The 26,106-nt window shown below is 37.1% G+C and overlaps 1 long non-coding RNA gene and 1 pseudogene across 2 annotated transcripts; one reads left to right on the forward strand and one right to left on the reverse strand.

Moving 5' to 3' along the window:
* The first annotated feature begins 4,286 nt into the window (after positions 1-4,286).
* Positions 4,287-24,768, forward strand: LOC147524774 (protein NRT1/ PTR FAMILY 3.1-like; annotated as a pseudogene). Its single transcript, XR_015220830.1, has 5 exons — positions 4,287-4,559; positions 4,657-4,874; positions 7,815-8,375; positions 23,681-24,024; positions 24,122-24,768. The product of XR_015220830.1 is annotated as a protein NRT1/ PTR FAMILY 3.1-like (transcript).
* LOC147524775 (uncharacterized) lies at positions 13,327-14,048 on the reverse strand. The gene is made up of 2 exons (XR_015220838.1): positions 13,962-14,048; positions 13,327-13,866 (listed from the first exon to the last, which is right to left on the reverse strand). It is a non-coding gene; the product is annotated as an uncharacterized LOC147524775 (long non-coding RNA).
* Positions 24,769-26,106: the final 1,338 nt, after the last annotated feature.

Below are 26,106 nucleotides of genomic sequence, written 5' to 3' on the forward strand. Positions count from 1 at the left end.
TTTATGAAATTTGTAAATTCTAAACAGACAAAAATTATCGTTTTTAGTAGTGGTGAGAGATAAACTCTACTCACCTGACGTAACAGCTCGACGAATCCTCCCAGCCCGAATCATCGTGCTCCAATGCTCGAGTAAACAAGCTGCCTCCATTTTTAATATTTTTATTCTCCCAGAACCCTATTCTCTAGAACAATGTGTTTATATACTTGGGTCCGAAACCCAAGCCCAACACAGACTCGGGCTAAGAAAATCAGGCCCACATGTCCCGAATCCAATCCGACGAATTTTTAAAATAAATAATTAAATTAATTAATAAATAGAAAATTACATATTTAAAAATACGGGCGTTACATCATTGCTTACACCATCGATCACAGCAGAACGCGTCGTCATGGTTTGCAAGCTAAAGATCATATTCCCAGATCGCCTTACTACATAATGCTCCACTATGTCGGATACCCCTATGTCGTATTCCCCACTCGCGTTCAGCAGGTCAAACACCTTAAACAATCGCCAGGTGTTCCCCACGAACTGACAAGGAGACTTCCAACAATGGCCCAAGAAGTCACATACCAGTTTCGAGAACGGTATTTGCATACAATCTCCATACCGACCTTCACAGATTATTATTCCACCGTTCGGCGGGTTGTACTCCTCACTCCGAATATTTTCACTCAACCGTGGTTCGTATATCTCCAGGTCGGGGACATTAATCCCATACGCTACTCTTAGTTCGGGGAATGAGTTTGCAGCACGACGGTTAACACTTCTAAGGCGTACATCACTTGATGACGACATCTCCCCTCGACCTGACGTACTGGCCACGCCACCTTCTGACCTAGATCGGGTATTTCCCTCATCTACCCTAACTTCTTCATCCAACTCAGCCTCAACGCCAAGCTTTCAACGCGCTTCTTCGTTTTCATACTCTCCGCAACTTAATGATATCTCCCGAACTTCCTCTGATCGAGTGTCATCAGAATCAGACATTCTAACAAGTCTTTTTATCAAATACTCCCGCTTAAACCCTACAACCTTACTATGACCTCGTATTTAACGAATCGCACTCAAAAGAGAGGAATGTAAAGTGAAAATGGAAAGATAAAGCAGCAGAAGCACTCACCTAAGGGACCAAAAAAATTTGCATTTTTTGCGGAAGAAGCAAACATGAGAATACCTTTTTGGTTGTCCCAAATTTGATTTTGTATAAACCGGATTTTTTACCAAGAAATTATGATTACGACTATGCTCTAGCGCGCACGTGTTTCAAAGTAATCGCTGTCAAAATGATTAAGTATAACGCGTCGTGAAAACGCGTTCTTCATCAAACTTTACGATTACGTCGCGTGCACATCGCCATCTAGGGGGGGTGGGCAATGGGCGGGTAGCCCGCCCTAAACATTTAAAGCCCGCCGGATATTAGGGGCGGCCCTACTAAAAAGTCGATAGTATAGGGCGGGCCGGTCACAAGTCTAAATCTAAATCAAGCCTCGACCCGACCCTAAGCCCTCTTTTGGGGCTTTAGGGTCGGCTTTAGGTGGGCTTTAGGGCGGGCCTATATATATTTTTTTTTTTTACTACATCAGCTTTTAAAATTCATTTATATTACAAAATGTACAATAATCTACAAACTCAAAGTCCAACCAATCTAGTAATAATCCTATATAAGTCCAAAAATTTAAAATGCACATCCACAATCTAATGAATCAAGTACATCGAGGAGTTCGAATTTGTTCTTCCTCAGTACTCAAATCTCACTAAAATTACATTTAACATTGAAATACATAGACAAATAATTATATTATCATTTTAAAGGAAGAAGTAATAGATATAAAGAAGAAACATAATAGTTTTGGTTAAGGGTCATGGAAGTTGTTAAACTATTTGTAATATCATAAATTATTTCTATAATAGATTCAAACAAATATAATATTACCTTTCTTCTAATTTAAAAGTGATTCAAGCTTTGTATATGGAAATGAAAATATTGGCTTTTGAACAAGTGATGGAGAAAGGTTTGAGATTATAAATGTCATTTTTGAAAAAGGGTGTTTTTGGTTTCTATGTTACAAATGTCCGCTCAGATTTTGCTTTAATGGTGTGGAAGGAAACCTTTAGTTTTAGACTTGGCTTGGATGTGAATAAAAATATAATTTATAAGAAATAAGTGAGAAAAGAAATTGAGAATAATAAGTTATGGACTTTGACTTGATGATCAAAGGAATAAAGTCTTATTTTTTATTAATTTAGTGCTTTCATTGTTCTTCATGGTCGCTAAGTTGACAAGTTTTTGTTATATAAAACAAGTTATTGGAAGTACCCTTGGGTGTAAGTGATAAATTACAAAGGACAATGTTATTTTAATTGAAAATATTTAACAAAGAGTTGGGCAATTATGGTATGTGTATTTATAGTGAAAGTATGAAACAGGGCGGTTAGGGCTTGGTTAGGGCTTAGTTAGGGTCGGGCCTATGTTTTAGAATCTTAGCCCCTAGCCCTCGCCGCCTAGAAAGCATTAGGTAGGGCGGCCGGCCCCCTAAACTCTGTGGAGGGCTTTAGTTGTGGGGGCTTTATAGGGCTTAGGGTGGCCTGTCGGTCGGCGGGGTTAGGTCGTTAGGGCCAAATTCCCACCTCGTCGCCGCCATCACTTTCCTTCCCCGCCAAATTGTCAAACCACATGATTCAAAAGTTGTGCCATCCCCATAGGCGTCCTCCACCCACAGTCGCTCATGTTCCACACGTTCTTACATTTTTTCTCAGTGAACGTTTCCGTGGCATAAACACTCTACCGGAGAGGGTGTGTAGGGGAGTGATATCTTCATAAAGATATCGCACGCGTGGAGCATAAGCGCGAACTTAACGCGTCGACCTCCAAAACCGACTCGTGAGCGGTTCCCTTGTGAACACACATAATGCGCATCATGTTTAACTTCGGGACATCGACCTCTAAGACCGATCGTAAAGTAGCTCTTTCGGTGTAGGTGGTATGAACAAAGATGTCTCGATTTAACGCATGGCTAGATCTGTAACGCCTCGAATAGGATCACCACCGGGGCTAATCATTACCAAAATCTTACTTGTACTTCCCACCACGGGAAATAAGGCTTACCCGCGCCTAACTCCCAATCAAACACATGACTAGTAATATAAGCCCAACACTCATTCACGATCTCCACCTTACACGTGTGTAATAGAGACGCCGCGTGTTACCCGGATTGACCTTTCCTTTAGCCTATAAATACCATCTATTTGAACTACGTCGGACCTGATTTCTCTCTCCCCTAGAGAAGAAAAACCAACAAGAGGATACGTAGGCAGTTCGCTCACAAGCAAACTCGGTCTTTCCAGAGAATCTCAACCCTCTTCCCCCTTTCTTCACAAACCTCAAAGAAAACCAAAACGCTCCTTTACAAGTTCCATTAGATAGGCTTGCAATCTGGTTTCGTGGAGAAGAAATAGCACAAATGCAAATGATATGGTTGGATTTATCTGTTCACATTTCCTTTTGGGTAAATTTTATTGATTATATAAGTTTAATTAGAAAATAATTTAAGTGCATAATAACCAGCTGCCGATTTGCATGTGGACCCATGAGAGTGCTGGTAGAATCTACCGGCATAATTGCCGGTGAACAAATTGGGACCGCTCATAAGTCATAACAGGACATAAAATTATGGGATCTTGTGATTAGCAGCTGTCTTGTAGCCAACTCATACGTTACAAAGAAAATGCAGTCAACTGAATCCATTAGATTACTCTGTGACGGAGATTTTGTGGGTGTCTTTTTCAATAGTCTTTTACTATTTTCACACTACAAAATCATGTCGGCTTGTCGCCCTTGGTAGCTTTTTGGTTTTGTTTTGCTTATTGGATGAGTTCTATATGGCTGTCAATTGCCCGGCCCATCTCCAGAGATAGACTTATAGTCAGGCCCTCCCCTAGTTAGCAACAGCATTTTGTTGAATTACAGTTGCTAATTCGATGATTAACAGTAAATTATTCGGCTTTTGTTTTTGTCTCTTGATTTTAAATTCCCTTTTAAGTTCTAACTCAAATGAAGATTAGTAAATGACCATACCTTGGCGTCTTACCTTTTTTTCTCTTGTTTTTTTTTGGTTTTTTTGCTTATTCAGTAAATTTTTTATTCGTCATCTTTGGAGTTAAGAAATTGTGTCAAATCCAAAGTGGGTTGGGTGGACCTTTATTGGATTGTTGGAGTTTCTCTCCATAGGGATCTAACATCACTTCTCTTTATCCCACTTACTTGTATTTATCACAAAATGAAAATCCAGTAAGTGTAGGTTTGAACAGCTAGCTAGAAGGTTAGAATAACCAACTTGTATATTGTAATACAGACAAACCAAAAATGAGGGTTACATTACTTACTATCTACAGTTTTCAAACAAGTTATAAATTATGGGTTCAATGGTCCAAATTAAAACATCACCATGCAGACAGCTCAGCTCACAGAGAGTGAACAGTGATGAAAAAAAGGGAGGAAAAACAAAGTCAAATTGAAAGAAGAAAGGGAGGGATGCGAACGATACCCTTCATCTTCGGTATTGAATCTCTATCAATATATGCCGATCATTTTCTTAAGTTTTTCTTATTTGAATTGAACTGAAGGTGTTTATTTTGTGTTCTTCCTGTGTATAGCAAATGAAGTCACTGAGAAGTTGGCTGTGGTTGGGTTTGGTGCTAACATGATTAGTTACTTGACACTACAGCTGCACTTGCCCTTAACGAAAGCAGCGAATACTCTCACCAACTTTGGTGGTACTGCAAGCTTGACACCATTGCTAGGAGCCTTTATTGCAGATTCATTCGCCGGAAGATTTTGGACCATTACCGTCGCATCGATCATTTACCAAATAGTTAAGAGAATACCATCACATATCTCCATCTTTTAATCACATTTTTCTCTGCTATTTTGAAGTACTCTTCTATACGTACTTTGGTTATACTCTCATGGTTTTGGTTACAAAACTTATTTCCTGTTTCCCATACTTTTTGAGGTATTGGACAAATGATTAGATAGAATCATAGAAGAAACAAATGAGTCAGGCCTAAAATTGCGCGCCGCATGGGGAAGATAGAGATGAGTTAGTTTCAGATTATCCGCCTGGTACATTCAATGAGGAGTTGGAGGTGTACGTAACTGACACGAAGTTTTTTGTCAAGTACTCAAGTAGAGTAAATATCCAATGGTTGAAAAAGTGTCCCTTAAATCCTTACTAGAATGGTGTACGTTCTATGCACGTTTTTTTTTCCTCTCTTCATCCAACCATATCTTTCTCTCTTTTATGCCTAACAACTGTTCTCTCTCTCTTTTAAATAGGATAAATTAGGTAAATATCAAAAAATAGATGGGCAAATAACAAATGACCAAGTAACCAAGAGATACATTAAAAAAATAATAAAATACTATTGCCCCACTGTAGATAAGAGGCGTAATCTTTAAAGTATTTTAGATTTAGTAGATAAAATATCTCCCCACCTGTGTAGAGTGGTGATTTCACCTGAAACCCCGACCTTTTAAAAATGGCCCAATCCTGATAAAGCCCGGCCCAATATGAACACTTAGGCTAGCCTAGCCCAGCCCAGCCCTAATTACATATTTAGGGTTTGGACTTAAATACCAAACCCTAAGCCCAGCACGAAACCCGACCTCATAATAAGCCCTAATTTGTTTGATTTCAAATGTGTTTTATGATTATATTCAACTCATTGTTTTGGTAAGGTGTAACTTCACTCACACCTTGTTTGTAGTAGTTAAATATAATTTGTTTTTCATTTTTACTACATTTTCATTTTGTTTTATAGCTTGAACAAGACATAAAACCAATAATTATTGGTGAAAAAGCGTGAATTAAAAACACATATATACATCTAGGTATTTGTTAGTGCCGGACCCCAATTTGTGTTAGGCGGACTCCTAAAAAAACGATTATTACAAGTGTGCCATTGGTTTCAAAAAAAAAACAATTATTACAAGTATGCCATGGATTAATTCCCAAAAAATTGAATTCGAAACCCCAAACTTAAACGACCCGACCACACCGGTTAAGAGCCCAAAAAACAGAACTTTGAATTTTTTTTCAAAGTTCAAATCCCAAATGACATTGCCACACCGTCTGGACTGAGTCCAAAACGATGTGGCCATGTCGTTTGGGATTTGGACTTATAAAAAAATGGTCACACCGTTTGGACTTAGAAAAATCCCTAACGATATGGCCATACCGTTTGGACTAAGTCTCCAACGATATGGTCACACCATTTGGACTTAGTTCAAAACGATGTGGCCATGTCGTTTAGGATTTGAACTTTGAAAAAAAAAATCAAAGTTCTGTTTTTTGGACTCTTGATCGGTGTGGTTGGGTCGTTTTGGACTAAGTCCCAAACGGTGTGGCCAAGTCGTTTGGGACTTAGTCCAAACGACTCAAAGTCCCGGTCGTTTAAGTTTGGGGTTTCGAATTCAATTTTTTGAGAATCAATAGCATACTTATAATAATTGTTTTTTTTTTTGGATTTTTTGAAACCAATGACATACTTTTAATAATTGTTTTTTTTTGTGGGAGTCCGTCCAACACAAATTGGGGTCCGGCAGTAATAGGACCCTACATCTATTGGGGTCAAAGATTTATAGAGATATACTAAGAAATAAGAAATTTCGGTGTAAGGGCATCTCCAATGGGGGGTGTAAAATTACACCTCCACCTAGGCTCCACGTAGGTGCCATTAGGATTTTACACCTCTAATTATATAGTATTGTATAGCTCATAAATATCTACACTCTATACTCTCCAATGGAAGAGTGTAAAAAAAATAGATTTTAAACTCGGACGTCACTCCAAGTGACGTCCCTCTTTAATTTAAACTGGGACGTCACTTGTGTTGAAGTGACGTCCGTGCTTTTTATTAACTAATAGCGAGAGGGGGAATTCCCCACCCTCTCTATTAGCTAATACACCTACGGTATAGCACCCCCATTAGGGAGAGTTTTTTATATTTGGGGTGTAAAATTTCCCTCTATACGGTTTACACTCCCCATTGGAGATGCCCTAAAAAGACAAATAAAAAACAAATGTATTATCCGTCACCCAATTCCTTTAATATTTGTATGCAAAAAGTCGATGACCTGAACACTTGACGGGGCTTCTTGGGCTTAGCATCTCAAATATAAGCTTAGTCCTGACTCAGCCTGATATTAGATTAGAGCTGGGCCGGACCGGCTCAAATATATACTTGGCTCAAACGGATTAGGGCCGGCCTTGGCTGGGCTGTCCGGGCCCAATTGCCACCTCTACCCAACCACCGCCCGAGACCCTAGTCCATCACCACCATTATTATCGTCATCCTCTCTCAGTCTCTCCACCATTGAAATTTGCTGATAATGTAGCATAGCCTCGGTAAAGTCTCTATCAGTATATATTTATTGATATCTAGCTAAATGCAATTGTTTTTCTTGCATTTGGTAGAGTGGATCTAGATTGTGCGGGCAAGGAAGAAAAAACCTTTTTTTAGCTTCTTTGTGATAGTCGTCAAGTTACTTATCGGCCTATCGGGAGGCCTACCCTCTGTATTAACAACAATGCTTACTTTCTAGATCTCTTTTAAAGGACCAGAATATTAATTTTTCTCAGGCTTGTAATAAAGTACATGCGATTATATTGTATACAATATAATTATATTGATTTTTCTTAAACCTATCTTGACGACATCCAAAAATGTAAAACAAAAATTGTATGTTCCTCATTCTATCGAAATAGTTGTTTATTGATTGACTTTGTTCATGCTGTAAATCCTGTAATTAGGGAATGATAAGCCTGACTACGTCAGCAGTTCTTCCTAGTCTGAGACCACCACCATGTAAAGATAATCAAGTGTGCATAGTGGCTAGTTCAGGTCAACTAGCCATACTCTATGTATCTCTAGCACTGACAGCAATTGGTTCAGGAGGAATTCGTCCGTGTGTAGTATCATTTGGTGCAGATCAATTTGATCAATCCGATCCAACACAAAAGACTAGAACATGAAACTTCTTCAACTGGTATTATTTCTGCATGGGATTTTCCATCCTTATAGCTGTCACAGTTATTGTTTATATTCAAGACCACATTGGATGGGGATGGGGACTCGGGATCCCCTCTATGGCTATGGGCATCTCTATAATCGCTTTCTTAATAGGGTACCCACTTTATCGAAATATTGATCCTTCAGGAAGCCCATTTACCCGTTTGATACAAGTGATTGTTTGCTGCTATTAAGAAAAGAAAGGTGCCCATGGTTTCTGATCCCAATATGCTGTATGAAAATGAAGAACTTGATGCTGCCATATCTACTGACGGAAAGCTTCTTCATTCTAATCAGCTTAGGTAACTTTCTTTACTTATATCAATTTGTATTTAATGTGATTTGCTCCTTGGGATTTTTGCTCGAATGATTTTAGTGTGTGAGAACTAGGGGTGGGAATTTGGCCCTAACGACCCTAACCCGGCCCTGACCGACCCGACCCTAAGCCCTATAAAGCCCTTACAACTAAAGCCCTCACAGAGTTTAGGGCCGGCCCGGCCCGGCCCTAATGCTTTTAGAGGCGAGGGGGGCTAAGATTCTAAAACATAGGCCGACCCCTAACCAAGCCCTAACCGCCCCCGTTTCATACTTTCACTATAAATACACATACCATAATTGTCCAACTCTTTTGTTAAATATTTTCAATTAAAATAACATTGTCCTTTGTAATTTATCACTTACACCCAAAGTACTTCCAATAACTTGTTTTATATAACAAAAACTTGTCAACTTAAGCAGCCATGAAGAACAATGAAGCACTAGCTTTAATAAAAAATAAGACTTTATTCCTTTGATCATCAAGTCAAAGTCCATAACTTATTATTCTCAATTTCTTTTCTCACTTATTTCTTATAAATTATATTTTTATTCACATCCAAGCCAAGTCTAAAACTAAAGGTTTCCTTCCACACCATTAAAGCAAAATCTGAGCGGACATTTGAAACATAGAAACCAAAAACACCCTTTGTCGGAAAAATGACATTTATAATCTCAAACCTTTCTCCATCACTTGTTCAAAAGCCAATATTTTCATTTCCATATATCTGAGCTTGAATCACTTTTAAATTAGAAGAAAGGTAATATTATATTTGTTTGAATCTATTATAGAAATAATTTATGATATTACAAATAGTTTAACAACTTCCATGACTTAACCAAAACTATTTGTTTGTTTCTTCTTTATATCTATTACTTCTTCCTTTAAAATGATAATATAATTATTTGTCTATGTATTTCAATGTTAAATGTAATTTTAGTGAGGTTTGAGTACAAGGAATAACAAATTCAACTCTCGATGTCTTGATTCATTAGATTGTGGATGTGCATTTTAAATTTTTTGACTTATCTGAGGATTATTACTTAGATTGGTTGGACTTTGAGTTTGTAGATTATCAGACATTTTTGTAATATAAATGAGTTTTAAAACCGATGTAAAAAAAAAAAGAAAAATATATAGGCTAGGGCCTAAAGCCCGACCCTAAAGCCCTTAAAAAATTTAGGGATTAGGTCGGCTTTAAATGTTTAGGCTAAACTGGCCGACCTCGCCCATTGCCCACCCCTAGTGAGAACCATATTACAAAATATTCTGATATATTGCGATATTTCGTAATAAATATCTATATTTCAACAAAAGATATATAAATATCATGATATATTTAGAGATATATAAAACTGTAAATATTTGTGATATTATGATATTTATGATATTTAGTAATATTTGGCGATATTTTGTGTAGGTAATAATTTTATTTAATATTTACTATTATATTTCAAATAAATATAAATTATATATCAATAAATATCCATAATATCCACGATATTTTAGGTATATTTATGATATTTACCTATGAAACAATGTCAAATATTTTCAAAGAGAAAAATATATCCACGATACATATCCATAAATTGGGAATTGATATTTTACCATATCCTGATATTTTATACTATGGTGAGAACTTTACACTTTGTGGGCTGACATGACACCCCCCACTAGACGACAATGCTAAGAGCAACTCTGTTAGGTTGGACGTGATCCAAGTTTTTTTTTTCATTTTTGATTTTGTGATTAATTAATTTGGATGCCCTTAGTAATGAGTTATATAATTTGCATTAGTTTAGGGTTAGCACATTATTATCATCTGACTTACTCTCATGTTCAAAATAAATAATAATAAAATAGAAAATGATTAAGAAAACTATTGAAAAAAGAAACAATGAATTAGCAACATCGTCAATTATTCATGGGATTATTCATACAACCAGATTTTGAAATAAAAAAATGCAATCAAAATGATGAAGTAACTTCAATCGAACATTATCAGGTCTTGGCACCTCGCTCATTAATGGCTAGTTGGAAACAATAAAACATACAAACTAGATGCAGTAGCGTAGTACAAATAATCGATCCAAGTCGATATGATAAAACATATGCCAGTACTCATTGTAAGACAAAACTTTACGATGTGCCCTTAAACTTACAAGTAGAACACACAGTCACACACACGCGCACAAGCCTCGGTTGCTCACTTGTTCTCATCAAGGTTTCATCAAAGCCTTCATCGAAAACCATTCTGACAATAGGACCGTAAGAATTCGATCTATGCTAGAAGTCTAGAACTGAAATCATAACTTCATAACACGATATAAAATTATGGGATCATGTGAGTGTTGTTAGTGAGAAAGCAGCTGTCATCTTGTCAACTCATGCGTTACGTTACGAAAGAAAATGTATTCAACTGAAGCGAGAGATTTTGTGGGTGTCTTTTTCGATAGTATTTTCACTCTAGCAAAATCATGTCGCTTGGTAATCTTGGTTTTTTGCTTATTCGATGAGTTCCATATGGCTGTCAATTGCTCGGCCCATCTGCTGAGATGCACTTCTAGTCAGGCCCTCCCCTAGTTAGCAACAGAGTTCTGTTATTAACAATTGTTAATTTGACAAAATCTGAGATGCACTACTAATTAAAGATAGCAAGTTTAACTACTCAACAATTAATTAGTAGTCCAAGCAGACGCTTCAAGATTTTGTTCTCCTTTACTCCTTAACCCACCCATTCTTGTAGGTAGAGAAAAAATGTTAGGTTTTCTCATAAGGTCTAGTCAATCACTGATGCAACAAGTATGCGGAAAAAAGAAAATCCATTTGCAATGGATAGATAAAGTGAGAAAAAAAAATAAAGAACAGTGGCATGCAATCAATTGAATGACATATGTGAGCTTGACATCAAGTAACAAAACAATGTATCCCAAAGATGTCCACACTCAAATCAAAACATACATAATGACAGTTTAGTATATGGGGAACTTAGTGATAGAGGCGTGAAGCAATGACATGGGGAGGTATACTCAATTCACAAAATGAAGTATGTACATAACAAAATTCCAAGCGAAAAAATATGAATGAGTATTAATCTCTGATGCCAAATGATCCAGGTAGACGAGACATCACATGTGATATATATGACTGCAAAAGTATAAACAACATGGGACTTCACCTGACTATTGATTAGCCACCACATTTTTATTCAACCAGCTTTCTCTTTGGAATAGACTTTAGCTCATCCTTGATGTGGGTAGAGAGCAAGGAGACAATGACGTCAGAGCTGGAAGACATAGAGGGTTCAAGATAAAACCACTATTACTATTACTATTAGACACAAAAATCACTATACTCAAGCTTCGATATTAAAATTAGTTTAGATAAGAAAGACTAAAAAGAGGCAAACATCGCTCACATAAATCGTTACGACAGTACAACGTAACATATTTATAATAGGTAATAATAGGTATCACTTTAATTTGTTTTTCAATAAATATACAAAAATTATTCAGTCATTGAAGAGGGAAGTTTAATGAATAAAATGTAGGTATATGCCACATCCTTGCTATGATTAAAACAATGACGAAGTTTTAGTGCAAGTCAAGAAGCAAATAGATAGTTATGAATCACACTAAAAAAAACCTTTAAGAGTGTGGCTTCCCATACAACCACATTTCTTGTCAATGTGATTACAAATACAAAACTGATAAAGGATATATTATACCATGAAGAAGAAAATGAGAAAAATAGTGTTTCGGCAATATATTGGTCAAGTTCTTTATAAGCAGCAAAGATTAAATGGATATTAGTTTTATGTTGAGATGCAAACGAACATATATCGCGCCCCATTTGATGAACAACCATAAATATTGGCAAGTAAATACCTCATGGGTTGAGCGGGCCTCTTGGATTGTGGTAGTTTCTCTCCACATTTTCTTTTACTTTTTCTTTTATCAAAAAAAAAGCATTAAAGTTTTACTAGTCAATTAATCCACTGGAGTTAATCAACTGTGTACTTGTGTCAAATGCAAAGTGGTTTGGGCGGGCCTCTTAGATTGTGGTAGTTTCTCTCCACATGGACAAAAAATGGGCTTTTTCATCAACACATTTGTTTTTTTGTGTAACTAACACATTTGAAGTGTGTCCTAGACTCCTAGTCTCCAAGATCCCGCCGGCCTATCTACAGTACTACAATAGTACTTTACTAATTTTTTATGAAGGAATCTCTTAGGTTCTTGGTCTATTTTTTCTGACACCTGAACTGTTTTAAATTAATGTTTTTCCCTTGATCTTCTATCATATATCATATGGATGATTTAGCCCCTGATTTATTTAGGACTAGGGTTTACCCGTGCCGTAAGGCACAGATACGGGCGCCTCCGGCGCGAAGGTGTCTTTAATTAAAAAAACATATCAACACCAAGCTAAAGGTAATGTTCAAAAACAATGGAAATTATATTTAGTTGCGGTCAGATCATGAAAAAAAAATCATATAGAATTTGACGTTGACAAAAATAAATGTATGTTGGTGTTTTTTGTACTTGGGCATAGGCAACCTGTTTTTCTTGAATATTGAATCCTTTCGTAAACCTGGAGAACATAAAAAAAACGCAGAAGAAAAGGAATCACATCATCTTTACATAGTTTGCCAATTCCATAATAACCTATATTTTCAGTTACTTGCTTTGATTTGCGAGTCGGGGTTGAACACGGCTTGCAGGTTTTCATCCATGTAACTATGTAAGTATTTAACTTTAGTTGCTGAGGCTCTTGGCAATTTTGACAGAGTACAGAATCACCCGAAAACAAAGATTTACTGATTTGCCAAGGCAAAAATGGAGATAGAGTAGTCATAAAAAAGACGAAGATCTAATGAATTTACAATGGCCTAGATTGGCTTAACTGCTTGACATATAAATCTCTCGAAATAGATGAAATAAAGACTATGTACAGATGCTTACCATTTCATATTTTAGGCATATTCAGAGACTAATACAACATTAGGGAATAATGGCACCATATAGAAGGGTCAGCCATCATTATTCCCAAACTGAGATGGCCGACATGTGAGCAGCATTACATCAACTTACCTCTTGGGATTTCACATAGTTATTAAGCATACATAGACATTCGTAAATGCTCATTCCCAATCCAATCCAATTCATCTACTCATCAGCACCTTGACTTTCACTTTCCTCGACAAACCGACCGTTCACCCGCTTCCTAGTATCAGCCGTGGCCTTTCTTGATTCATATCAAATGTGCTTATAAAATCTGTTCAATACTCTCAATTGGTTATTCGATTCAGAGAATCATTTACCTAAAATATGCAAAGGAAGAGAATTAAATGACTGAGAAAGATCATACCTCCGAGTTTTCTTTTTCTCTTTGCAACGTAACATGGCATTGCCTCTATTATGTTATCGTTCCAATTTTTTGGAAGAAAACGCCTAATTGCAGGTAATAATGTTGCACTGTTCATAGCAAAATAAAAAAGTTAGACAAAGACAATTTCTGATTAGTATATCAATAACCTTAATAAAAATAAGAAAAAGGGAAAAAAACTTACGAAAGTGCTAAGATCCCAAGTACAAAGAAGTAACACGTGAGTACAAAGATTAACCAAATCTTTTGACAAAAACTTGAAGAGCAAAAAACAGTGACAACAACATTGCACTCCCAATCAAAGGGAAGTGCATAGCATGCTCATTTGACATCGTCTCTGCGATGATCAAAACGCGTGAAAACTCGGATAGATGAAAAAAAAATATCGATACTTTGTCAAATCACAATCAGAGAACATGCTTGTGCTAACAAAGCGTGCTTACGGTAGGAGGTGTTGGTTTGATCGATCAATAACAACCAACATACACCATCGGGCATTTGTCAAAATCACATTCAGATTCGGATTGACCTTTACAACCAAAGGTGCTAACGTCAAACCTGTAAAAATTTATTGTATGAGATTCATAATTTCTCTCCTTTCGTAATTATTAACTTCACAAAACAATTCAACAATCGGTATGTTACACATTCTTGTAAACTACAATTATTATCTCAAACTTTACACACACTCGATACAACCCCAAAAAACATAACAGTTACAAGAAAATGAATTACTCACATCCCATAAAACCCCTCAACAGAACAATCTATTAAAATTCCCCACAAATTTTACACCAATCAACAGTAAATCATCATTACATAATGAAACCATGATTTACTAAAGAAGATAAATTATAGATACCTGCAAGAGCCAAATTTGCAACACGTTCACTGGAAATCATCCTTCTTCTTTTCTCTATTAAAAAAAAAAGTACCTACCTACAAAATCTGATAAAAAAGAGTGCAAAATTAGCAACAGTTTAAATATATGACGTCATTAAATCAATAATCAAACCTAAAATTTTCACATATTATATGATATAAATCAATAGTCTTTTTTTATTTTCAATAAAGAAAAGAAGTCGTACCTGCGAGAGAGTGAAGAAAGATCTATCGCTTCGGGTAAACACATCCAAAGATGTAGTAGTCGGCCCTGTTCATATGTTACGAAGAAGGTAAAGTACAGGGAACAAAAGTGTCCACTTACGAAAACAAAGCGAAAGAAAATAAACTAAGTGGGAAAAGGGATATTACACATTTGTCGTTGAAGATGTTTATAGCAAAACTTCTGGGTATACGACATTCGCGGTTTGACTTTCTGCATTTGGAGGCAGAAGAATGCTGATCCTGTCCGCCGAAGTGCATCTTGAGAGCGCCACATACAATTGACCATGACTGAAAACTTCCGTGCGGAGGTCAATACCAACATACTTCACTGATTGTCCTTGAGACTTATTAATAGTCATTGAATAGGCCAATCGAACTGGAAATTGTCTTCTTGTCATATGGAAAGGAAAATCGGAAGACGACGGTAACAAAGATATCCTTGGAATAAAAGCTTCATTGCCCGCTTTTTCACCAGTTAAAATGCTAGAAAAAAGAACATGTGGTTTGCATTGTACCACAACCAATCGGGTTCCATTGCATAGTCCATCTCTGGGAGCAATATTTCGCAACAACATTATAGGACTACCAACTTTAAGGTTAAGACGAAATGGTGGCAGACCAGTTGGATCAAGTGTGTTTAGGTACTCATTTGGGTATTGATTAATATTACTTGGATTATTTGCTTCTGCATCCTCCATCTTGTCGGCAGCTAGAAAGAGAGTCGTTTCTCCTGGAAACATATTCAAAGCTGTTGCATTAATTTCATTGACATCATCATTACATGCCGAAAGAATTGTACGCTCAGTTAAATATCCTGGGGTGACTGTGGCAGCATGACTCAGGTGAGGGTATGTAGCAGAAATTAGTTATCGAAGATCTGCACATTGACGAATTGTCGATGGCAGTTCCACCGTCTCACTTGGATCACTTCCAATCTAAATGAAGGAAGACAGAAAAAGATTAATAGATATAAGTTTGAAACAAAAGAGGAGAAAGCAGAATACATAAGTGGTTACCTCGATCAAGAAATTTGCGAAACCCATATTCGCAGAGTTCCCATGTTCTAATCTCATGTTTTGTACCAAAGTTAGAACCCGAATATGATTCCAGAGGAAAGAACACCGCAAAGAAGCACGCACAATTTGTTCTCGCACCCCTTTGGGTATAACTGGAAGGCATTGGCGAAAGTCACCACCAAGAACAACTGTAATTCCACCGAAAGGCTTATTATTGTTGCAAGTATCCCGAAGCGTCCGATCAACTGCCTCAACACATAACTTATTTTGCATTGAGACCTCATCCCAAATAATAAGTTTAGTTTCCCTGAATAAGTGGGCATGCGGTGAATTCTTATTGAACCCACAAACCGAGGTATCAAGAATGTCCAGTGGGATGCAAAAGGTTGAGTGAAGCATCCGACCGCCACCAATAGCAATGAAGCTATTCCGGATGAAGCAACCATAATAACAATATGTCCCTCAATCCGACACGTAGCAGCAATGGTGTTATAGACAAAAGTCTTGCCTGTCCCTGCTGCCCCATTCAAAAAGAAGAGTGTCCCTTGATTTTGGTAAACAGAATCCAGGACTGTTTTATATGCCGAGTGTTGCTCAACATTTAAATGAACTCTGTTGCCATGTGCTTTTTCAGTTTGTGGATCATATTGAAATTGTCGTTGGTCCCATATAAGTCGGTTACCAACAACTGAATTCCAATTGGTGGTTGATAGTGGCATAGTAGGAAAATTAATGAGGAGTTTACTTGACTCTATGAGAATCTCATTTAGAAGAAATAAACCATAATCTTGGACCTCAGCTTCGGTAGGTTTTGGAATGTTGAAGATGGTGCGAAGTTTATGTGAGAGGTCGTCGCAGATACTCTCCCAAAAATCATGCCACAATGTTTGGGGATATAGAGGATTGCATTCTGCGAGAATAACACAGAATAGTCAACGAAGATGATAGCCAGTCTGCATGGTTGAGGCCTCTTGCGCATTAATCGCTACCATTCACTATCATCCTCAAGAAGTCCGCGCGCAATACATGCTTCTTTGAAAGTTGGATGTAAATCAGCACCAGTCGTTTTCAGATCATCAAAGGATTGTGGCCCTTTCACGACGGTTAGAAGCAAGCGTAAGTAAAACCTTTCATCAGAATTAGGACTCGCGAAATACATTCTACCAATAGCAAACCCCTGTTCCTGGAATTTCCAATTTTGGTGTTGCTTGATCCAAACGTAGTGTTCTGGCACTTGTTGATATGTGTAAGAGTTGATTGTTGACTGTTGCCTCTCTGCCCTCGCCCGTATATCATGCATGGAATCATTAGCATTATACACAACACGATGCATTCCAGGGAGATGAAGGGCTAATCTCACAACTGTTGGAATCTCCTCGTGTAAAGAAATTCCTAACAATCTCACAACAGCTTTAGGTGGACCAATATATCTCGCATCCAAATATTGCTTGATCTCATCCAATTCATTCAACACAATTGTTGTTCTGTCATTACCTTTAAATATGTACTTGTGAATGTATTTCATACAAGTAAGTCCTGCACAAACTTCAACATTAATATGACAATCAAACATCTTAGAAAGGTAAGGATTGTAAGGAACAACATTTCTATTATCAACTGTATGTTCTCTAACAAAATAAGACTTCCCATTGTCATGACGACGGTAGAGAGATATCCATTTGTATCCATAGTTGTACAATCTGTGAAAGCTCGGGGATAATGATATTTACATTGACAATTAACCATGCAAGGAGAGTTTGGATTTTTAAGGCCACATGGGCCATGAACCATACATCTTAGTACAATACGAAATAATTCAAGCTCAGTGTCAGGATCAGGAAATTCCGCAGATACAATGCGATCCACTTGTGCAGGTACTCGGATCTTGTCTGAATGCTGAAGATATATAAGTGCATGCATATGTGGCAGACCACATTTCTGGAACTCAATGGTGTAAACATGAGCAACTGCCACACCAAGGACACCACGCTTCTTGATTACTTCCATCAAAGCTCTTCGTTTCAATTCAAAAGCACGGGCAACCACCTCCGGGCGATCATAAGCAGTTTGGTTTGTAAACAATGCTTCAAGAATTTCCGTCCACTGCGGGTTTGCAGTCATTGTGAGGAATATGTCTGGATGGTGGTTGTAACGTGTAATTGCCATGGAGTCTTGAAAAATTTCAAACATATGCCTAGGGCTGCCGATACAGGATGATGGTAGTAGGACTCGCCTTCCAATCTGATTTGGATTGATAGCATCAACTGACACATCAGTGATACCTTGATATAGTTCTGCACGGAGCTTGTCTTGTTGTTGCCTATAGTAGCACATTTTGTTTTGCTCGGTTGATGCCCATCCGTCCACCACAAACTCCTCAAACAACTTTCTCCCTCGCAAAATAGCTAAGTACTCTGTGGGGCGATCAAACAGTAGGTAAGAATAAAAATTCATCTGTGTCAAGTGATCATTAGTGGTGGTAGCGGTTGAAGAGTCCCAACGCCGCAATTCAGGTGTCCATCCAAGCTCCCCATGGGGAAACAATAGGACATAATGCAATGGTAAGTAAGCTGGATGACACTCACTAATTTGCATGAATTCTTGCCCTCCTTTAAGATAAATGACAATGTCTCTCATACTTGCTCGCTCACTGCCATCACCGGGTAAAATGACAGTAACCTCATCTGCTGTTGGTAAGTTGTAATCGCATTAACCGTTGTCTCTTGAAGCAATGTAATGTAAATAAGCGGTACATTGAAGTCCCCGACCATGCTCGAAAAGAAGCCAATCTAAGAACATCATACGCGTGGCGATATGTATCGAAAAGCGGTTATATTGGAGCATAGTAGCTTGAATGATTTTCAAGACATCCGTGTTGAGCTTAGGATTACGGTTGACGAGAACGACTAGTGCAAAGACTGGGATCATAGATGTAAAGTTGAGAATAAGTAGCTTGATATCCCGCGTCAGGAATTAAAGCTTCGGTGCGATGTCGCAGTTCACCGTGAATAGTGAAAGGCCTTGGACCCCGTCCAGTAAATAAGTGTTCTTGTACTCCAAGACTTGTAAATGCAAAAACTTGATTATATTGTCGCATATATCTTCGAAATGACTTTGTCTTCCGATCATTCCCATCGTATAAGGCTTTAAGGGCAGGTGGCAGTGGTTGCAAAGGAGGACACTTTATCTTTCCTTGTAAACAACATCTCCCAAAAAGAGGACGTGACAGTGATGACTTTGATAATCGTTCATCCATCCAATGAAGTGCCTTACAAAATGGACATTGAACGTCCATTTTCCCCAAGTAGTGTCTTCCTTGTTCAACTGGGCGGTTAGGATTATGAGTCGTGTGCACATCCCCATTGTAGTCGACTGCATCTTCATCGTCATCTTCACTCATGGCATCAACACGTTTAGAGAACGGTTGTGTAGTATGCTGGAATGACTGTGGTCTACGCAAGAATGAAGTATTAAAAGGATTTAGACTGAGGTGTAAACAATTTGTTATTATTGCAAACATTTTAGCGGAGAAATTACCTTGAATTTTGGTTAGCTGATATTGACTCAGAACGTAGACTTGGTAAATGTGGTATTGCATCAGGGAAGCTTGATGTAGACGAAATGAGGTTACACGCATTGCAAGGGAGCTTATATGGGTAAGAAAATATTGGAAAGTAGAAAATATGAAGTGAAAGTTGTAAAGAGCTCTGTGGTGCTATACCTTGCATTTTGGTAAGACGACGTTGATCCTAAAGACTCATTTCTGAAATTTGGAATTGCATTATTTGGTAACGCAACACCAGAGCTAAGAATACATGTGCTGTAGAAAGCTAATAAAGGTGAGGTGTGAATTGGAATGCAAGGAAAACCAATAAAATGACATACGAGACTCACCTATTGCTTACAGGTGCTGAATCAACATGAGTACATTCTTCAAGCAGTGTAAATAACCTAATAGGATTAAGAACAGAGAGAGATGTTCTAAGAGATTCCGTAGATTTGAGTCGTTTAGTTGATGTGGAATGAGGTGTGATTGGACTATGCTGAGGTAGAAGCCTGACAGTTTGAGGTGGAGTTCCTAGAATTGGAGGGTGGACATCCACCACAAAACCAGACAATCGATGGGCCATTGTTTGATGCCCATTATGTTTATTCAATTTTTCCTTTTCCCTTCGAGCACACTGTGCAATAATTCTATTTGTTAGGCGAACGTCTTTGATAGGAGAAGGGGATGGTTGTACTTGATTGGGCAAATTGTAGTCAATCGTCTGATTTGAGATAAGTTGGTGTAATTGGATAAGAGCATAGAGGAAACAAAATAGAATTTGAAATTGGAACAGAGATAAACATAAACCAAATTTTCAAAGGTAAAATCTATATAACTACTATATGCAAAGAAACGACTATAAAGCATATAAGGTATATGAAATAAAGATAATATATATGGCAATATTGGTATCGGCGAAGTCCCATATGTAAAGAAACACCTGAAGATAAGGTATACAAGTGACATAGCAAATAGGTAAATGATAAGAAAATAGAAAAAGAGGATAATTGGGTAGATAATGAGAGGGAAACATTGTAGGAGTATTAGTACCTGAGAACTATGAGGTTGGTGAAGGGTAAGTCTATCTTGTGGAGGGACAGGTAAAATCTATATAACTACTATATGCAAAGAAACGACTATAAAGCATATAAGGTATATGAAATAAAGATAATATATATGGCAATATGGTATCGTGAAGTCCCATATGTAAAGAAACACCCGAAGATAAGGTATACAAGTGACATAGCAAATAGGTAAATGATAAGAAAATAGAAAAAGAGGATAATTGGGTAGATAATGAGAGGGAAACATTGTAGGAGTATTAGTACATGAGAACTATGAGGTTGGTGAAGGGTAAGTCTATCTTGTGGAGGGACAGAGACACGTTTTTTCTTGTTAAGAGGATCAAGAGAATGGTCCAGTGGGCGTTTTTTGTTTTGTAGGTTTGGACGGTTTGGCCGCTATATAAAGAACAAAGAAAAAGTTAGAGAAGGAGAAAATCTAAAGCAAATTTGATGTGCAATGTCAACAGTTAGTATAATAAATCACATAAGACCGCAATTCAATTACCTCAAAGCCACGAGGTGGTTGAAGGTTGAGTCTATCTTGGAGAGGGATAGAGGTACTTATCGGCCGATTCGAAGGATCAAGAGAAGGGTCCATTGGGCGTTTTCCCTTGTCTACGGTTGGTCGGTTTGGATGCTATATACATAACCCAAAATAAATAGAGAAGCAAACATATAAATCATGAGACCAGTAAGAAATAAGTACCATGTTGATTAACGAACCAATGTAATAGAAACAACAAGAATACCTGGAAGCCAGGAGGTGGTTGAAGGTTCAACCTATCTGTTGTAGGAATCGAATATTTAATTTTTTTGTTTGAAGGATCCTTAAATGGGTCCATTGGCCGTTTTCCCTTGTCCACCATCAATTTCATCCTTCATAGAAATTGTACACTCAAAATTTAAAATGGAGAAAAGAGAAGAAATGGTAATTAGCTATAAGAAACATTGATTTTTGATACTGCAGTAAGATGCCACATAAAGAATACATGTCCAGCAAGGATACATGTCTACATAACATACCTATAATTACATTATGTGAAAGCTAGAATGAGGATATTTTTTCATATAATGCATGAGTATAAAAAACAATTGAATAATAAATGTATGTCGTTGTGATTTTTTGTTATTAATTTGGTTATATACGATTGAAACTACAAATACATTGAATAATAAATGTACGTTATTGTGATTTGCGGTTATTATTTTTGTTATTGACTATAGAAACTACAAATACACGTTGCTTCAATATAAAACTTGTTTATATTAATAAGAACGCACAACTGTAATATAAGGAATAAGGCATTATATAAAAGAGAAAAAGGGTCCATCGGTAGAGAGGAAGGAGAAAGGATAAAAGAGGAAAAGGGTCCTTCGGTAGAGAGAAAGGAGAAAGGATAAAAGAGAAAAAGGGTCCTTTGGTAGAGAGAAAGGAGAAAGGGGGTTGTTGCTGACTATGAAAAGGGAAGTTATAGGAGCATGACTGTTTCCACTCTCAGACGACTGATAATCCTAACCTTGAAAAACCAGAGAACCAGCTATACTTTTCAAAACAACTAACTTCTACTTTGGGACACAGATACGTGCGCCTTCGGCGTCCCCGACGCGCAAGGTCATCATGCAGACTCTTTAGGAGTGTCACAGAAGTTGGAGAAAAGCCCATAAAGCAGTTCATATAGTCACACATAACAGAATCCAGCAATGTAGATCCTTGTAAGTACATATTTGGATTTTTGCTTTAGCCTTGAGCTCTGAGAAAAAGAAGTGGGAAAAGAAAGTTCGAGCTCGAAGAAAGTTAACTTTAAAAAAATAAGGTCACCAGGAAGTGTGAAGGTCAACTGGCAGAGTGGCAGGCCAATTTTCTTAGTGTCGATTAGGGGGAAGGCAACGTTCAATCGATCAGCAGCTGTCCAAATATGTGCGCCATTCTCTCAGTGACGTTGTGTGACGCCGATGCCACCCCAACGAGATTGATCAAGGCAGCCTAAATAATTCATCCAAAACCCCAACAAAAATGGATCAATGCTGTGTAGTTCCATTCCTTAAGTGACTCTGGGATAGCGTCTCAAAATAAAGTATTCAGAGGGCACTGCTAATCTTCTACCTATCCTCATTGATATTGGAATGTAATTCTGTTGACAATTGTGAACAAATGATTTGGTGAAATTAATAACACTATCCTCAGTAATTCAATGACATAGCATGTGGAAGGTTTACTCGAGAGAAGAAACGATTCAATATTGTGGACCAAACAAAGCACCTACATTTCATTTTGAAATCCTAAAATACCAATTTTACCATTCACACCAAACCAGCAAAATGAACAGACAACACTAAAGCAATGAGGGTAATTAACTCATATCACAATTTATCATTAAAATTCGGTAAAAGTGAAATATATATATCGGTAAAAGTGATATATATATATTAGTAATTATTTCTCCCTCAAACTTTCCACCCGCCTCAACCATTCTTCTTCTATACAACCAAAAAAAAAATAGTAGTGTAGTAGTGTCTGACCTTGTAGTGCTGATGCCAACTGAATATAGTAGTGTCTGATCTTGGATGAGGAATAGTTACTTTTCCAAAACCAATTTAAATGGGTTAAATGAAGAGGTAGATGGATGAGGAATTGAAATATGGAGTGTTGGTCGGGATGAGAGTGAAATTTGGAGTGATAGAAATGAGCGCGGTAGGGATGAGAGTGAGGAGAAAATAAAAAGGGGGAGGCGTTGGTTTATTTGGAGGAAATCGCGATACTGTGTGCCGGTCTGCGTTAACTAAAGAGACATATGACCAAATATCCGTAGATTCCGCCAGGTCATAAACAGGGTGAAACTCTGAGAAAGTGTTTGGACCGTCGGATCGTGCCCAACCCTTCCCTAATTTGTTATATAGATTGCTTTACCCCTGTTCTGTTTCATATATGGACAATTTGCCCCCTAACTTTTTTGTTTTGATTGTTTTTCCCATGTTCATTTACTATATTGACATTTTTACCCTATTTTACGCTTGCGTGCATTCATCAAGTTTTATGAAAGAACTACTTAAACACACCTCAAGTATGGATTGCTTAGATATACTTGGAATAGGGCCATAATTTGGTCATGATCTAAACTTCCTCCTTACAAATTTGATTACTTATGGAGGTTCATTTTTGCCAATGTAGGTTTCTAGGTAGGGCAGCAATTGTGACTGAAGAAGACAATCTCAAATCATCACCAACACCTAATCTTTGGAGGCTATGTACAGTGCACAGAGTAGAAGAGTTGAAATCCATAATAAGAATGGGCCCAATTTGGGCTTCTGGAATTCTCCTCATCACGGCCTATGCACAGCAAGGCACATTCTCCTTACAACAAGCTCGAACAATGGATCGTCGCCTCAAGGGTTCCTTCCAAATTCCTCCTGGTTCCATGTCTGTGTTCACCATAGTCTCCATGCTCACTACAATAACCCTTTATGATCGTGTTCTTATCCGCATTGCACGTCGCGTCACCGGTCTTGATCGAGGTACAATATCCTTATGTTCTATCCCAAATGAAGTACAAATTTTTTGACACATAAAAGTACTTGAACTTAATTCGCTGCTATACTTGACTTCCAACAGGTATTACATTCCTACAACGTATGGGTATTGGTTTGGCAATTTCCATCTTAGCCACATTAGTTGCTGGCTTTGTTGAAATCAAACGTAAAAATGTTGCCATAGCTCATGGCCTCATAGACCAACCCCACGCTACCATACCCATGTCAGTATTTTGGCTTGTTCCTCAATATGGCCTTCATGGTATTGCTGAAGCCTTCATGTCAATTGGACACTTGGAATTTTTATATGATCAAGTACCTGAGAGGCTGAGAGCATGAGAAGCACAGCTGCTGCCCTATTTTGGACATCAATATCAATTGGGAATTATGTTAGTACGTTTTTGGTAACACTTGTACACAAGTATAGTGCTAAGCCTGATGGATCAAATTGGCTTCCAGACACTAACCTTAATAAGGGGAAACTTGAGAACCTCTACTGGTTAATCACGGCGTTGCAGATTCTAAATTTTGTCTACTATCTGATATGCGCTATGTTCTATACATTCAAGCCTATACAATTTCGTCAAAAAGAGGATGACAAGGAAGGAGTGGAACTTGCCGAGAGGGTTTAGTTGTTAGAAATTTCCAAAATATGATAATTAACTTTGGTTTTCTTATGTAAGGGTCGTGTTATTGAGTTTGTGATTAAATGTGAGAATGGACCTTATGGTACATGCCATTTAGATGAGTTTGATCGAATGGGTTCGCTTTTGGCGCCACATAAATAGTGTAAGAGAAGGTTTAATACTTTTGGTTTTTGGGCTGTTGATCCACTTCTTGTTACAAACTAAATTTCTCTATTCAAAATTAATATAAACTAAACTGATAAAAAGTGAAACATTGTAACAAGAAAGAGAGAGGATATTGATAACATTGTTAGCAATTCTCCGAATAATACACGAATGGAATTTTTGAAGGCCTAAACGTTTAATACTTTCGCACTTTTCAATAATTCATAATGATTCACGTTTTTTTTTACTATAAACATATAAAATACGAATTCCCGAGTTATTCAAAAATTAATTTCAAACATACTTCATAAAATAAAATAAAATAAAATGGAAAACCAAATTCTTGTAAGGATGAGTAGCATGAAAATACATAAATAAGAACAAAAGAGTAAACTATGAAGAGCATTTTTAAATATATGTGAAGGGCATATTTTTTTCTGCAATTCAAAAGAGTAAACTAACATAGAGATATGGATGTGTTGATTCTAATTTTTATTTTCCCTTATAATTTGCAAATCTACATTCTAAAATAGATATGAGTACAAAAGATATAGAAAAATGTTGAAGAAGACAATGATTAATGTTTGGGCGAGTCAAATATTAGACTCTAACGTGACTCACCTAATTCGATCAAACGTTCAATTTCTAATGAACCTACTTGACAACATGGTCAGATTTTTGAAAAACAGCTAAGACAAATGTTTGTGAATTGTGAGTGACAGTAGTTATATAATTGGTTGTTGTATATATGGATTATTGGAGTTTATGTAGAATAAAAGTGGTAGAACATTTTAATTATATTACTAAATATATATTACAATTCCTCTTTAAGGGTACCAAAATTTTGAAATCCAGATTTTTATTTCAAAACGTTTAATACTTGAATAAAACATACTATATATTATTAATATATTGCGAAGTTTTGACCGAATTTTTCTAACATCTAAACAAATGAAACTCAAATTATTCCCGTACCGAATAATTCTCGTATCTTGAATTGCTAACAAGATTTGATAATGAAGAAAGCGAATTTTTTGGAGAATTTGTTTTTTCTTTCGTTTTTTGTTTGTTGAAATATAGGTAAGCTTTTTGTTATTTATTTGTTAATATATTGGATTTTAGCTATTTAATTGGATAAGTTATTAGTTATTTATTTGTTTCTATTTTTGTTTTTTGGTTTTTGGAAAGAAAAATATAATTTGGATGTCGCTTAAGATACACACCGGTGTGGTTTTTAGACCCCAACCCAAACTAACATAACACGGACTACATAAGG

Source organism: Coptis chinensis, chromosome 1 (genome assembly GCF_015680905.1).
Source record: "Coptis chinensis isolate HL-2020 chromosome 1, ASM1568090v1, whole genome shotgun sequence".
NCBI lineage: Eukaryota > Viridiplantae > Streptophyta > Magnoliopsida > Ranunculales > Ranunculaceae > Coptis > Coptis chinensis.